Here is a 13,179-nt window from a genome sequence, read left to right on the forward strand (position 1 = left end):
TACCCTTGACCTTCCTCATGAATTTATCAAAGGAATTTTCCTCAACATTTACCTCCTCTTGTTCATCTCCACTATGCATAGGAGAAGGGGTAGTGGAAATCATAATTTTGATGTTGGAGGTTACCTTGTTGGATGCCTTGGCCATAAGGCACTTGGCAATGCGATTCTCGTTGGGGGCGTCGAAGAGGGACACCTTGCCTGGGGAGGAGGATGCAATAGCCACCGAGGCCATTCTCATAACCTCACCACTTTCGGCATCGTCATCATACTCATCGAAGAGGTACTCTTCTTGAGCGACAAACACCTTTTGGGTCATCTTCTTGGAGAAGTTGTTCTTGTTGGGGAACGACTTGGCTTTGTATTTGTGAATAAGTTTGCCACCATTGTCTTCCCTCTTCTCATAAGGACAGTCTTCCACAAAGTGACTCACGTTGCCATAGTTGTAGCAAGTCCTCACGTGTTGCTTGCCTTTAGACCCACTTGAGCTGTTCTTGGAGAAATTGGGCTTTGAGTTTCTCTTGTTGCCCCAAAATTGTCTTAACGCACGAGCCATGTGCTCGTGATAAGCATACTTGATGACTTCGGGGCAAATTTCCTCTTCTTCTTCTTCTTCATCATCATCCATAATAGCCTTGGCCTTCAAAGCAAGGTTGGGAGTCTTTTCTTGACCGTTGGACACGAGCTAGAGCATTGTCAACGGTCTTGTTCAGTATGTTCATGGTAATGAACTCATCCAACACATCGCTTGAGGACAAGGAGTGAAAGTCCGGCAGTTGACGGATGACGGAGGACATGGACTTGTTGAAAGGCATTATAGCCTTGAGAAACTTACGCTTGATCCAATTGTCATCCACATCCTTGCTTCCGTGATCTTGAAGAGCAACCGCAAGCGTTGTCACACTTCGGTAGAGCTCACGAGGGTCCTCATCCTCGATCATAACAAATTCATCGGCCTCATCAAGTATCACTTCATAGTTAGACCGTTGAATACTTGATCTTCCCTTGTACATGGAAATGATGTGGTCCCAACAATCTTTGGCACGAGTGAAGGGACGCAAATGAGCAACATCTTCAATGGAAACTGCAGCTGGAAGGATGAACAACGCTGAGTGATTGAGCTGATTGTTGACCTCTTCTCTTGGAGTGAGGTTGCTTGGATCATGTGGGTAATAGCCTTGCTCAATGATTCTCCAAAGTTGTATTGAGCTGTGATTCAAATGAGCCTTGATACAAAAAACCAAATTAGCAAAATCATTCTTAACAAGTTCAGGAGGAGGACCGAGGTTAATAATATGCGGTGGGTGAACCGGTCCTCCATAGACCACGGGAGGAGGAACTGAGGCAGATGTATTTGCCCCACTCGTTCCTTGAGGCAATTTATTTCTATCACTACTAGCATTTTACTTTTCGGAATTGATCCCCGAATCCGAAGTTGTGGGATTAACCACATGCAACGGATCGGCAGACATTTTGAAGCCATCAAGGAAATCTTTGAGCATGTTTTTGACCTCGATAGCCATTAAGGATCTAAAGTAGACATAGCCTCATTTAGATCCTCTCGGGTGACCGAGTTCGCAACCGTTGCCTGGGGCAACTCCACAACCCGTACCTCGCTGTCATCCATACTCTTTGGATGGTGAAACCCACAATACAGAGACGTAGCTCTGATACCAATTAAAAGGATCAATATGATTAACTAGAGGGGGTGAATAGGCAACTAACAATTTAAAGATTTTATTTAACAAATTAAGTTTATCAACAAGTAGGTTGTCTAGATGACGCTAGCAACTAAGTGAGCAACAATAACAACAAGTAACCTATATGAGCAACCTATATGATGCTAGCAACAATAACAACAAGTAAGTAACTAATACACGTAAAGGTAAGAAATAACCACAAGTGGAATCGATGAAGACGAGGATGTGTTTCCAAAGTTCCTTCCCTTTGAGGGGAAGTACGTCTCCGTTGGAGCGGTGTGCAAGCACAATGCTCACAAGATGCCACTAAGGCCACCGTATTCTCCTCGCGCCCTCACACAATGCAAGGTGCCGTGATTCCACTAGTGTTTCCCTTAAAGGTGGCAACTGAACCTTTACAAACAAGGTTGAGGCAATCTCCACAACTAAATTGAAGGCTCCCAACAAAACCATAAGTTTCATCACAATGGAATAATGCTTCGAAGTGACCTCAACCGTCTAGGGTGCTCAAACACCCAAGAGTAACAAGATCCGCGAGGGATTGGTGGGGGAATCAAGTTTCTCTTGGTGGAAGTGTAGATCGAGACCCTCTCAAGCAAACCCTAGAGTACCAACAAGTTTTGTTGGTTAGGGAGAGAGATCGGGTGAAAATAGAGCTTGGAGCAACAATGGAGCTTAGGCGTGGCATTGATATCAATGGCCATGGGTGCGAGCATGGCCCGCGCTACCACGCTGACCTCAGACTAACCGGAGCCCGAAGAGGTGGAGCAAAGGGAGGCTTGTGCATGGGCATGAAAGCCAGGCATCTACGGTATGGTGGACGTTCGCGGCGACTCCGACATGGTGGACATTCACGGTGACTCTGGCAATGGCAGATGAACAACGGACGAGCCCATGTTGATCGCAGCCATGGCGACAACGACGACTCCAGATGCTTCATGACCACAGCCAAAGCGACGAGGGTCTTCTTTTCCACATTGATGGCCTCTCGTTGTGAGGGAGGCGGCCTCCAGCTTCCCGTCACCTCGCTTTCTCTTGACTGACTTAGTAGCCCGCTACACGAGTGTGAGCACCTTCTTCGTCTTGGACACCACCGCCTTTTGCAAGGAATGACGACAATGAAGCCAAGGGAGGCGAGGTCAACGACGGCATCAAGGAACAACGATTCGTCCATGGTGAGTAGGCAGGAGTTTTTTGGGAGAGCGCTGTGACAGCCCGATGCCGACGTTCCAGAAGATTCCTCTTTCTTTCCGTTTTCGTCGTGTGGGCATTTTCATTTGTCGCATCACCATCGCATCATTCACATCATCTGCATTGCATCGACGTCTCCGTTGCCGCCCGTTTTCAAAACTTGCAACCGTTAGTAGTTGCCGGTTCTCGTCGTTGCCCGTTCTGAGCCCGACCGCACACGCACGCGCACGCGGCACCGTCGAAACCCTGTTTTTAAAGTGTGTTTAAAACTTTCTCTGATCGGGTTGAGATTTGACGTGCGGTCGTGATTAGTTATAGCGAGGCCGCTTGTCGAATTTCGTCGCGATCGGAGACCGTCTCGTACCCGAACGGTCGCCCGTAGCGGCACCGTCTCCGGTTATTCGTCGCACGTCTGTCGGTGTTTTAAAAATCGTTGTCGCGCCGCCCGGTCTCCCTCTCGTCTCCGGACATCTGCACAACACGGTCACTTAGCATGTCCCGCGTTCGGAATCGTCCGAATCCGACCCCACGGTTGGATCCGGAACGCGATTCCGGTTAACCGAGCCCCTCTTTTCTTTATAAATACCCCCCGGTGCATTTTAGACAGCCTCCCTCAAATCCCTCCTTGTTTTCCGTGCGCACCTACCCCTAACCCTAATTTTCCCACCTCTCTCTCCTCCCCCAGCCGCCGGGCCCGCCCGAGCCCGCGCGCGGCCCACCCGAGGCCCATCTACCACCGCAAACTCTCTGCCCCGGATCCCGATGCTCCTCCTGCCCGAGCCAGCCCTCGCCGGAGTCGCCAAACGGTGACCTTGCTCTTTCTCAAGAGCAATGTAAAGATCCCTATCTCATCGGCATAGTCACGACTATGCCTTGTACCATAGAGATAGTTTCTTCATGAGTTTCAATTAGGTCACTAGCCTCTCCTAGTTGTTCCAAGAGAGCAATAAAATGCTTCTTGGCTTTACCCTTGACCTTCCTCATGAATTTATCAAAGGAATTTTCCTCAACATTTACCTCCTCTTGTTCATCTCCACTATGCATAGGAGAAGGGGTAGTGGAAATCATAATTTTGATGTTGGAGGTTACCTTGTTGGATGCCTTGGCCATAAGGCACTTGGCAATCCGATTCTCGTTGGGGGCGTCGAAGAGGGACACCTTGCCTGGGGAGGAGGATGCAATAGCCACCGAGGCCATTCTCATAACCTCACCACTTTCGGCATCGTCATCATCCTCATCGAAGAGGTACTCTTCTTGAGCGACAAACACCTTTTGGGTCATCTTCTTGGAGAAGTTGTTCTTGTTGGGGAACGACTTGGCTTTGTATTTGTGAATAAGTTTGCCACCATTGTCTTCCCTCTTCTCATAAGGACAGTCTTCCACAAAGTGACTCACGTTGCCATAGTTGTAGCAAGTCCTCACGTGTTGCTTGCCTTTAGACCCACTTGAGCTGTTCTTGGAGAAATTGGGCTTTGAGTTTCTCTTGTTGCCCCAAAATTGTCTTAACGCACGAGCCATGTGCTCGTGATAAGCATACTTGATGACTTCGGGGCAAATTTCCTCTTCTTCTTCTTCTTCATCATCATCCATAATAGCCTTGGCCTTCAAAGCAAGGTTGGGAGTCTTTTCTTGACCGTTGGACACGAGCTAGAGCATTGTCAACGGTCTTGTTCAGTATGTTCATGGTAATGAACTCATCCAACACATCGCTTGAGGACAAGGAGTGAAAGTCCGGCAGTTGACGGATGACGGAGGACATGGACTTGTTGAAAGGCATTATAGCCTTGAGAAACTTACGCTTGATCCAATTGTCATCCACATCCTTGCTTCCGTGATCTTGAAGAGCAACCGCAAGCGTTGTCACACTTCGGTAGAGCTCACGAGGGTCCTCATCCTCGATCATAACAAATTCATCGGCCTCATCAAGTATCACTTCATAGTTAGACCGTTGAATACTTGATCTTCCCTTGTACATGGAAATGATGTGGTCCCAACAATCTTTGGCACGAGTGAAGGGACGCAAATGAGCAACATCTTCAATGGAAACTGCAGCTGGAAGGATGAACAAGGCTGAGTGATTGAGCTGATTGTTGACCTCTTCTCTTGGAGTGAGGTTGCTTGGATCATGTGGGTAATAGCCTTGCTCAATGATTCTCCAAAGTTGTATTGAGCTGTGATTCAAATGAGCCTTGATACAAAAAACCAAATTAGCAAAATCATTCTTAACAAGTTCAGGAGGAGGACCGAGGTTAATAATATGCGGTGGGTGAACCGGTCCTCCATAGACCACGGGAGGAGGAACTGAGGCAGATGTATTTGCCCCACTCGTTCCTTGAGGCAATTTATTTCTATCACTACTAGCATTTTACTTTTCGGAATTGATCCCCGAATCCGAAGTTGTGGGATTAACCACATGCAACGGATCGACAGACATTTTGAAGCCATCAAGGAAATCTTTGAGCATGTTTTTGACCTCGATAGCCATTAAGGATCTAAAGTAGACATAGCCTCATTTAGATCCTCTCGGGTGACCGAGTTCGCAACCGTTGCCTGGGGCAACTCCACAACCCGTACCTCGCTGTCATCCATACTCTTTGGATGGTGAAACCCACAATACAGAGACGTAGCTCTGATACCAATTAAAAGGATCAATATGATTAACTAGAGGGGGTGAATAGGCAACTAACAATTTAAAGATTTTATTTAACAAATTAAGTTTATTAACAAGTAGGTTGTCTAGATGACGCTAGCAACTAAGTGAGCAACAATAACAACAAGTAACCTATATGAGCAACCTATATGATGCTAGCAACAATAACAACAAGTAAGTAACTAATACACGTAAAGGTAAGAAATAACCACAAGTGGAATCGATGAAGACGAGGATGTGTTTCCAAAGTTCCTTCCCTTTGAGGGGAAGTACGTCTCCGTTGGAGCGGTGTGCAAGCACAATGCTCACAAGATGCCACTAAGGCCATCGTATTCTCCTCGCGCCCTCACACAATGCGAGGTGCCGTGATTCCACTAGTGTTTCCCTTAAAGGTGGCAACTGAACCTTTACAAACAAGGTTGAGGCAATCTCCACAACTAAATTGAAGGCTCCCAACAAAACCATAAGTTTCATCACAATGGAATAATGCTTCGAAGTGACCTCAACCGTCTAGGGTGCTCAAACACCCAAGAGTAACAAGATCCGCGAGGGATTGGTGGTGGAATCAAGTTTCTCTTGGTGGAAGTGTAGATCGAGACCCTCTCAAGCAAACCCTTGAGTACCAACAAGTTTTGTTGGTTAGGGAGAGAGATCGGGTGAAAATAGAGCTTGGAGCAACAATGGAGCTTAGGCGTGGCATTGATATCAATGGCCATGGGTGCGAGCATGGCCCGCGCTACCACGCTGACCTCAGACTAACCGGAGCCCGAAGAGGTGGAGCAAAGGGAGGCTTGCGCATGGGCATGAAAGCCAGGCATCTACGTTATGGTGGACGTTCGCGGCGACTCCGACATGGTGGACATTCACGGTGACTCTGGCAATGGCAGATGCACAACGGACGAGCCCATGTTGATCGCAGCCATGGCGACAACGACGACTCCAGATGCTTCATGACCACAGCCAAAGCGACGAGGGTCTTCTTTTCCACATTGATGGCCTCTCGTTGTGAGGGAGGCGGCCTCCAGCTTCCCGTCACCTCGCTTTCTCTTGACTGACTTAGTAGCCCGCTACACGAGTGTGAGCACCTTCTTCGTCTTGGACACCACCGCCTTTTGCAAGGAATGACGACAATGAAGCCAAGGGAGGCGAGGTCAACGACGGCATCAAGGAACAACGATTCGTCCATGGTGAGCAGGCAGGAGTTTTTTGGGAGAGCGCTGTGACAGCCCGATGCCGACGTTCCAGAAGATTCCTCTTTCTTTCCGTTTTCGTCGTGTGGGCATTTTCATTTGTCGCATCATCATCGCATCATTCACATCATCTGCATTGCATCGACGTCTCCGTTGCCGCACGTTTTCAAAACTTGCAACCGTTAGTAGTTGCCGGTTCTCGTCGTTGCCCGTTCTGAGCCCGACCGCACACGCACGCGCACGCGGCACCGTCGAAACCCTGTTTTTAAAGTGTGTTTAAAACTTTCTCTGATCGGGTTGAGATTTGACGTGCGGTCGTGATTAGTTATAGCGAGGCCGCTTGTCGAATTTCGTCGCGATCGGAGACCGTCTCGTACCCGAACGGTCGCCCGTAGCGGCACCGTCTCCGGTTATTCGTCGCACGTCTGTCGGTGTTTTAAAAATCGTTGTCGCGCCGCCCGGTCTCCCTCTCGTCTCCGGACATCTGCACAACACGGTCACTTAGCATGTCCCGCGTTTGGAATCGTCCGAATCCGACCCCACGGTTGGATCCGGAACGCGATTCCGGTTAACCGAGCCCCTCTTTTCTTTATAAATACCCCCCCGGTGCATTTTAGACAGCCTCCCTCAAATCCCTCCTTGTTTTCCGTGCGCACCTACCCCTAACCCTAATTTTCCCACCTCTCTCTCCTCCCCCAGCCGCCGGGCCCGCCCGAGCCCGCGCGCGGCCCACCCGAGGCCCATCTACCACCGCAAACTCTTTGCCCCGGATCCCGATGCTCCTCCTGCCCGAGCCAGCCCTCGCCGGAGTCGCTCCCCGCCGGCCACTGGCCACCGGCCGCCGCCGCATGCGCCGCCTAGCCGTGCTGGTTCCCCGCGCGCGCCCGAGCGTCCCCGCCGCCTACGCCCGTCCTCACCGCCGCAGTTCCCGTCGCTGCGAGGGAGCCCGCCGCAACCACTTCGCCCGCCGCCAGCTCGTGCCGCCGCGACGACCGCAGCCCCACCAGCGGCCAGATCCGGAGGATCCCGGCCGGATCCGCTCGTCCCCGGAATCTCTCGCCGCCCCCGTGCCCGGGCGCGCCGCCGCCGAAGCCCCTCGCCATGGAGCTCCTGCCGCCGCCGCCGAAGCCCCTCGCCATGGGACTTTCCGGACCCCGAGGATAAGTTAATCAACCCCCGGGCCAGTGCTCCTCATGAGTGTTGGTCCCACCTGAGCGATGTTCGGCGCCCCTCTGGTCACCCGGAGGTTTAGCGATCCCGACGTCTAGCTCATCCGCCGTGTCCTGAGAACGAGGTACGCGACTCCTATCGGGATCGTCGACACGTCGGGCGGCCTTGCTGGATTAGTTTTACCTTTGACGAGATATCTTGTGCATCGGGATTCCGGTGATGCTTTGGGTAATCTCAGAGTTGAGGTTTTCCACTAGGGAATCCGACGAGATCGCGAGCTTCGTGATTGAGGATTTCTATGCGGCTTGTGGTAATTTTCGATGGACTAGTTGGAGCACCCCTGCAGGGCTAAATCTTTCGGGAAGCCGTGCCCGCGGTTATGTGGCAACATGGAAGCTTTGTTTAACACTGGTTCTAGATAACTTGAAGTAACTTAATTAAAACATGCCAACTGTGTGCATACCCGTGACTGTCTCTTTCATGAGTTCCTTCTCCGATCGAGGACACGGTGGGGTTATGTCTGACGTAGGTAGGTGTTTAGGATCATTCATTTGATCATCAGTAGTTCACGTCCGTTATGCGTAGATCTTCCCCCTCTTATTTCTTGTACTCGTAAGTTAGCCACCATATATATATGCTTAGCCGCTGCTGGAACCTCACCACTTAACATTACCCCACCCATTAAGCTTTGCTAGTCTTGATACCTTTGGAAATGAGATTGTTGTCCCGTGTGGCTCACATATTACTACAACACCAGTTGCAGGTACAGGTAAAGGTTACGTGACGCGAGCGCGTTGATTGTTCATTTGGAGTTGCTTCTTCTTCTTCTTCTTCATCGATCTAGGATGGGTTCCAGGCCTTCAGCCTGGGATAGCAAGGATGGACGTCGTTCTTCTTTTGTCGTTTGTTTTCGTCCGTAGTCGGACCCTGCTCTTACTCTTGATGATTATGTAATGTACTGATGTGACTCTGATGTAGCTTGTGGCGAGTGTAAGCCAACTCTTTATATATCTCTTCTTTTCAGTACATGTACTTGTAACGATATCCATTCTTGCGACACGACGAGATGCGCTTCTATCCCTTACGAGGCCTTCGTGCCAAATTGAGAATAGGGTCACATCTTGGGCGTGACAAGTTGGTATCAGAGCAAGGACCGACCTAGTAGCCCCCTTGATTGATCGAACATGGCCGAGTCGACTCTAGTGAAAAACTATTTGATTCTAGTTATATATCGGAGGGTAGGATTCTTTTTTCTCCTCTTCTATGCTCTGGTGAGGAATCTTGACGTAATATTTTAATTCTACTCCTCTTCTCACTCAAAATTTTTTTAGGATCACGCGGATATTCTTGGAATCTATGTGATGCCGATGTGACGGAGTTCTGTCTTGGTGCCTCCTGTCTGACTTGATTTTCTTCCGGGGAGTTGAGCTCCAGGGGATTCTTGAACACATCGTTATCATTCAGATTTCTTAGTATCTAAGAACGAAGGATGTTCGTAATTGCTTCAATACTAGTAGTGGCGAGATAACCCCGATGTCCCCAGTACTGGTGCAGATTGTTCGGGAGTACTGCCATACTTTGTATCGTTGTGATCACGAGGGTCTGTAGTAGATGAAGGTCCGAGATTCTGGTTGTGTGTTGACGGATGTGATACAGGTGAAGGGTTAGTATAGGAGTTGTGTGATATTACTCCTTGTATCGGTGTACCAGATTGCATGACCAGATATTTCGGGAATTCATAGGTGGGAATTCAAGTAGTTGCTTATAGGACATTCTTCCAACAAATTCTTGATGTTAGGTTGGGGTTCGACATCTAGTGGATTCGTTTGTTCACGGTCGACTTACAGCGGTACACGTTGTGTCTTAAAGAGTCCTTGTAGCTTCCTACGACTCGGGGACGCTTCGTATGTCAGGTGCACTGCCTTGCACTTGATGGCTACTGTAAATCGTGCCCGTGCGATCCTGTCCACGAAAATATCGAACGGAAATCTTTCTCATGAGTTTGTTCTGGCTTGCTTCATAAGCCGCACCCTTTGTTTGTTGAATATGGTAATTCGTGTTGCTTCGATGTCAAGTGGTGATTTCAGATCTTTCCTAATCTGTGTTCTCATATTTTTATGTGAATGCAACTTCTTTGCTCAATCAGATCGTCTTATCAACTCTTTTCAACCGGAGTCGTCGTATCAATTCCATTTAACCGGTGTGCTTCTCTGCAACTGAATTCAATCTTCTCCAGTTGTTGCAGATCATTCTCTCATTTTATTCTGGAGTTCATCTCATCTAGCCCAAGTTGTCTTTTGTTTTCCCCGCCCTCCCGCCCTTTTTTTTTCTTCGGTGATTGGATTTCATCCAAGTGCATTCATTTCATTGTGCTTCCGCTATCTCTTCGTCCTTTCGTAGCCGGTGATTCGTCCTGAAGATTCTCAGGAGCTTCGTGTTCATCTTTATTCAATCTTGTCATCCTTACCGGTGATTTTAATTCATTATCCGTGTTCATTATATCCTTTTCATCCTTGTAATTCTTTCCTGTGTTGGAAATTCTTATCTACTCTTCTTTTGGCATTTATCTCTATTCTTTCCGGAGCGTTCAAGATGTCCCAGTAGTTTCTTGTTATCAATTCCTTCAATTATTTCGAGGTGCTACCTCATCTAGTTCTCTTCATACCGGTGCAATATCAATATTTCTAGCAATCTTTTCTAACGGTGGTTTCTTTGAGTGGGCCCATAACCCACAGGTTCTTTCCCAGGATCTCTCCTGGCTCTTTTAATGTTTTCTCGGAGATCTTTAATTCTTTTCCACTATGACGTAAGTATGATTTTCATCAGTCATATTCTTTCTTCAAGATAAATTTGAATTAATTCTCATATTTGGCTCAACCTTGCAATTTTCTTTATTCCGGAGTGTCTCATCAATTTTTTGTGGTGTTGTTCTCGTCATCATTCTCACCTTGCAATCCGAAGGAGTGTTTCTCTCAATCTTGGTCCGTTCTCTTGGAGATTAATCATTTCAGCTTGGTGCAATCATCTTAATTGTTCCAATCATGAGTAATCCCTTTTCTTGCTATCCGGTGCTTTTCTGAGTTGTTTTGATTTCTCGATCCTCCGAAGCCCATCATTTTAGAAGATTCTTTGTTCTCAGCTTTCAGCTTTCATCCTCAATTCTTCTCCATTGTTGTCTCTTCGTTCGTCTCTCAATTATTCCGGTGCCTTGTTCAAGTTTTCTCTCAGGTGGCTTATGATCTCATCATTCTCATGTATCTCTATTAATTCTTGGTTTTCCCATTCAATTGTGAATTCTTACCGGTGCTTCCTTCAATTTTCCTTCAAGTGGTGTTTTTCCTCTCTGTCTCTCCAAGATTCATTTCGAGAAGAATAAGTGGTATGCTAAATCCGTTGATTGTCCTCGGTTTAACTTGATGAAGGATAAGCATAACATAATTCTTATTCTTGTTCATTGTAATCTGAATTCTTCTCTGGAGCGGCTCATTATGTCAATTCCTTTTTTCTCAAGTGTTCTTAGCTTTTCTTTTGCAGAGTTCCAAGTTTCTCAAGTATATCTTTGCGAAGATGAGTATCTCTTTGCGAAGTTGCATCTAAATTTTGGTAAGGTCATAATCTTATTATTTTCTACCTTCATATCGTTGCATCATTCATTTGTATACGGAGGTCCTTCATGGTGGTTCATCAAGGTTTCAATTCATTCTCAAGTGTTCTTCAAGATTCTTGGTGGAGAACCTCAAGTATCCTTTCTCTTGCATTTCTATGTGCAATTGTTCTTCATTTATCCTTTGGGTGGTATTATAGCATTCTTGTTAGTGTAGGAGCCTCGAACAGTTTTTCCTTTCAAGAATGAGATAATTAAATCCACAAATTCTTTGATCATGAGATATTTTAACCCATGATTTCTTCATTGAGCTATCTTGGTTTGGATTTCACCTAAAGCCTTTCCTATGGATTCTTGCTATCATGGTGCTTGTCTTTAATCTAAGTTCTCAATGCATCCTCTTGGTGTAAAATTGTTCATATCTTGTTGCTCCCAATCTATCCTTGTTTCTTTTAGTGGTTGTTTGTCACCTCATATTTGCTGATATGATTTTCACAATTCCACTACTATCTTGTTCTTCGTTTTTGGTTTTCCAACTACTATGTCAATTCTCTGTCCGGAGGTTCTTAAATTCTATTGTGATGATAGTTGTCATTCTTTTCTTCATTCTGTTCTTCTGCTTAAGTTGGTTTCTTTCTCTTCTTCCGGACGCATTGTGATGTTGCTCTTTTGGGTCTATCTTGTTGTTCTATCAAGATCATGGTGTTCCCTTGTTCTATTTACTTGTTTGTTGTGAATATTGTCTAATTCTACCATCTTATCGAATTTTTTGTCCCATTTTCCTACCGAAGTGCTGCCAAAGTTTTCCGTGAATTCCTGCTCGTCTCTCATATCATTCCTTTTCTCTTTGCTACCTTCAAGGATCGTTGGTTTCACTCGTTTGTCAAAGAAGCGACTAAGTTTTTCCTCTTGCTTTCTCGTCCTCTCCCCCTTTCATTCCTGGATATCGGGGCGAGATCCTCTTGTAGTGTAGGAGAGTTGTGACAGCCCGATGCCGACGTTCCAGAAGATTCCCCTTTCTTTTCGTTTTCGTCTTGTGGGCATTTTCATTTGTCGCATCATCATCGCATCATTCACATCATCTGCATTGCATCGACGTCTCTGTTGCCGCCCGTTTTCAAAACTTGCATCCGTTAGTAGTTGCCGGTTCTCGTCGTTGCCCGTTCTGAGCCCGACCGCACACGCACGCGCCCGCGGCACCATCGAAACCCTGTTTTTAAAGTGCATTTAAAACTTTCTCTGATCGGGTTGAGATTTGACGTGCGGTCGTGATTAGTTATAGAGAGGCCGCCTGTCGAATTTCGTCGCGATCAGAGACCGTCTGGTAACGGTCGCCCCTAGCGGCACTGTCTCCGGTTATTTGTCGGACGTCTGTCGGTGTTTTAAAAATCGTTGCCGCGCCGCCCGTTCTCCCTCTCGTCTTCGGACATCTACACAACACGGTCACTTAGCATGTCCCGCGTTCGGAATCGTCCGAATCCGACCCCGCGGTTGGATCCGGAACGCGATTCCGGTTAACCGAGCCCATCTTTTCTCTATAAATACCCCCCGGTGCATTTTAGACAGCCTCCCTCAAATCCCTCCTTGTTTTCCGCGCCCACCTACCCCTAACCCTAATTTTCCCACCTCTCTCTCCTCCCCCAGCCGCCGGGCCCGCCCGAGGCCCATCTACCGCCG

Source organism: Hordeum vulgare, chromosome 2H (genome assembly GCF_904849725.1).
Source record: "Hordeum vulgare subsp. vulgare chromosome 2H, MorexV3_pseudomolecules_assembly, whole genome shotgun sequence".
Classification (NCBI taxonomy): Eukaryota; Viridiplantae; Streptophyta; class Magnoliopsida; order Poales; family Poaceae; genus Hordeum; species Hordeum vulgare.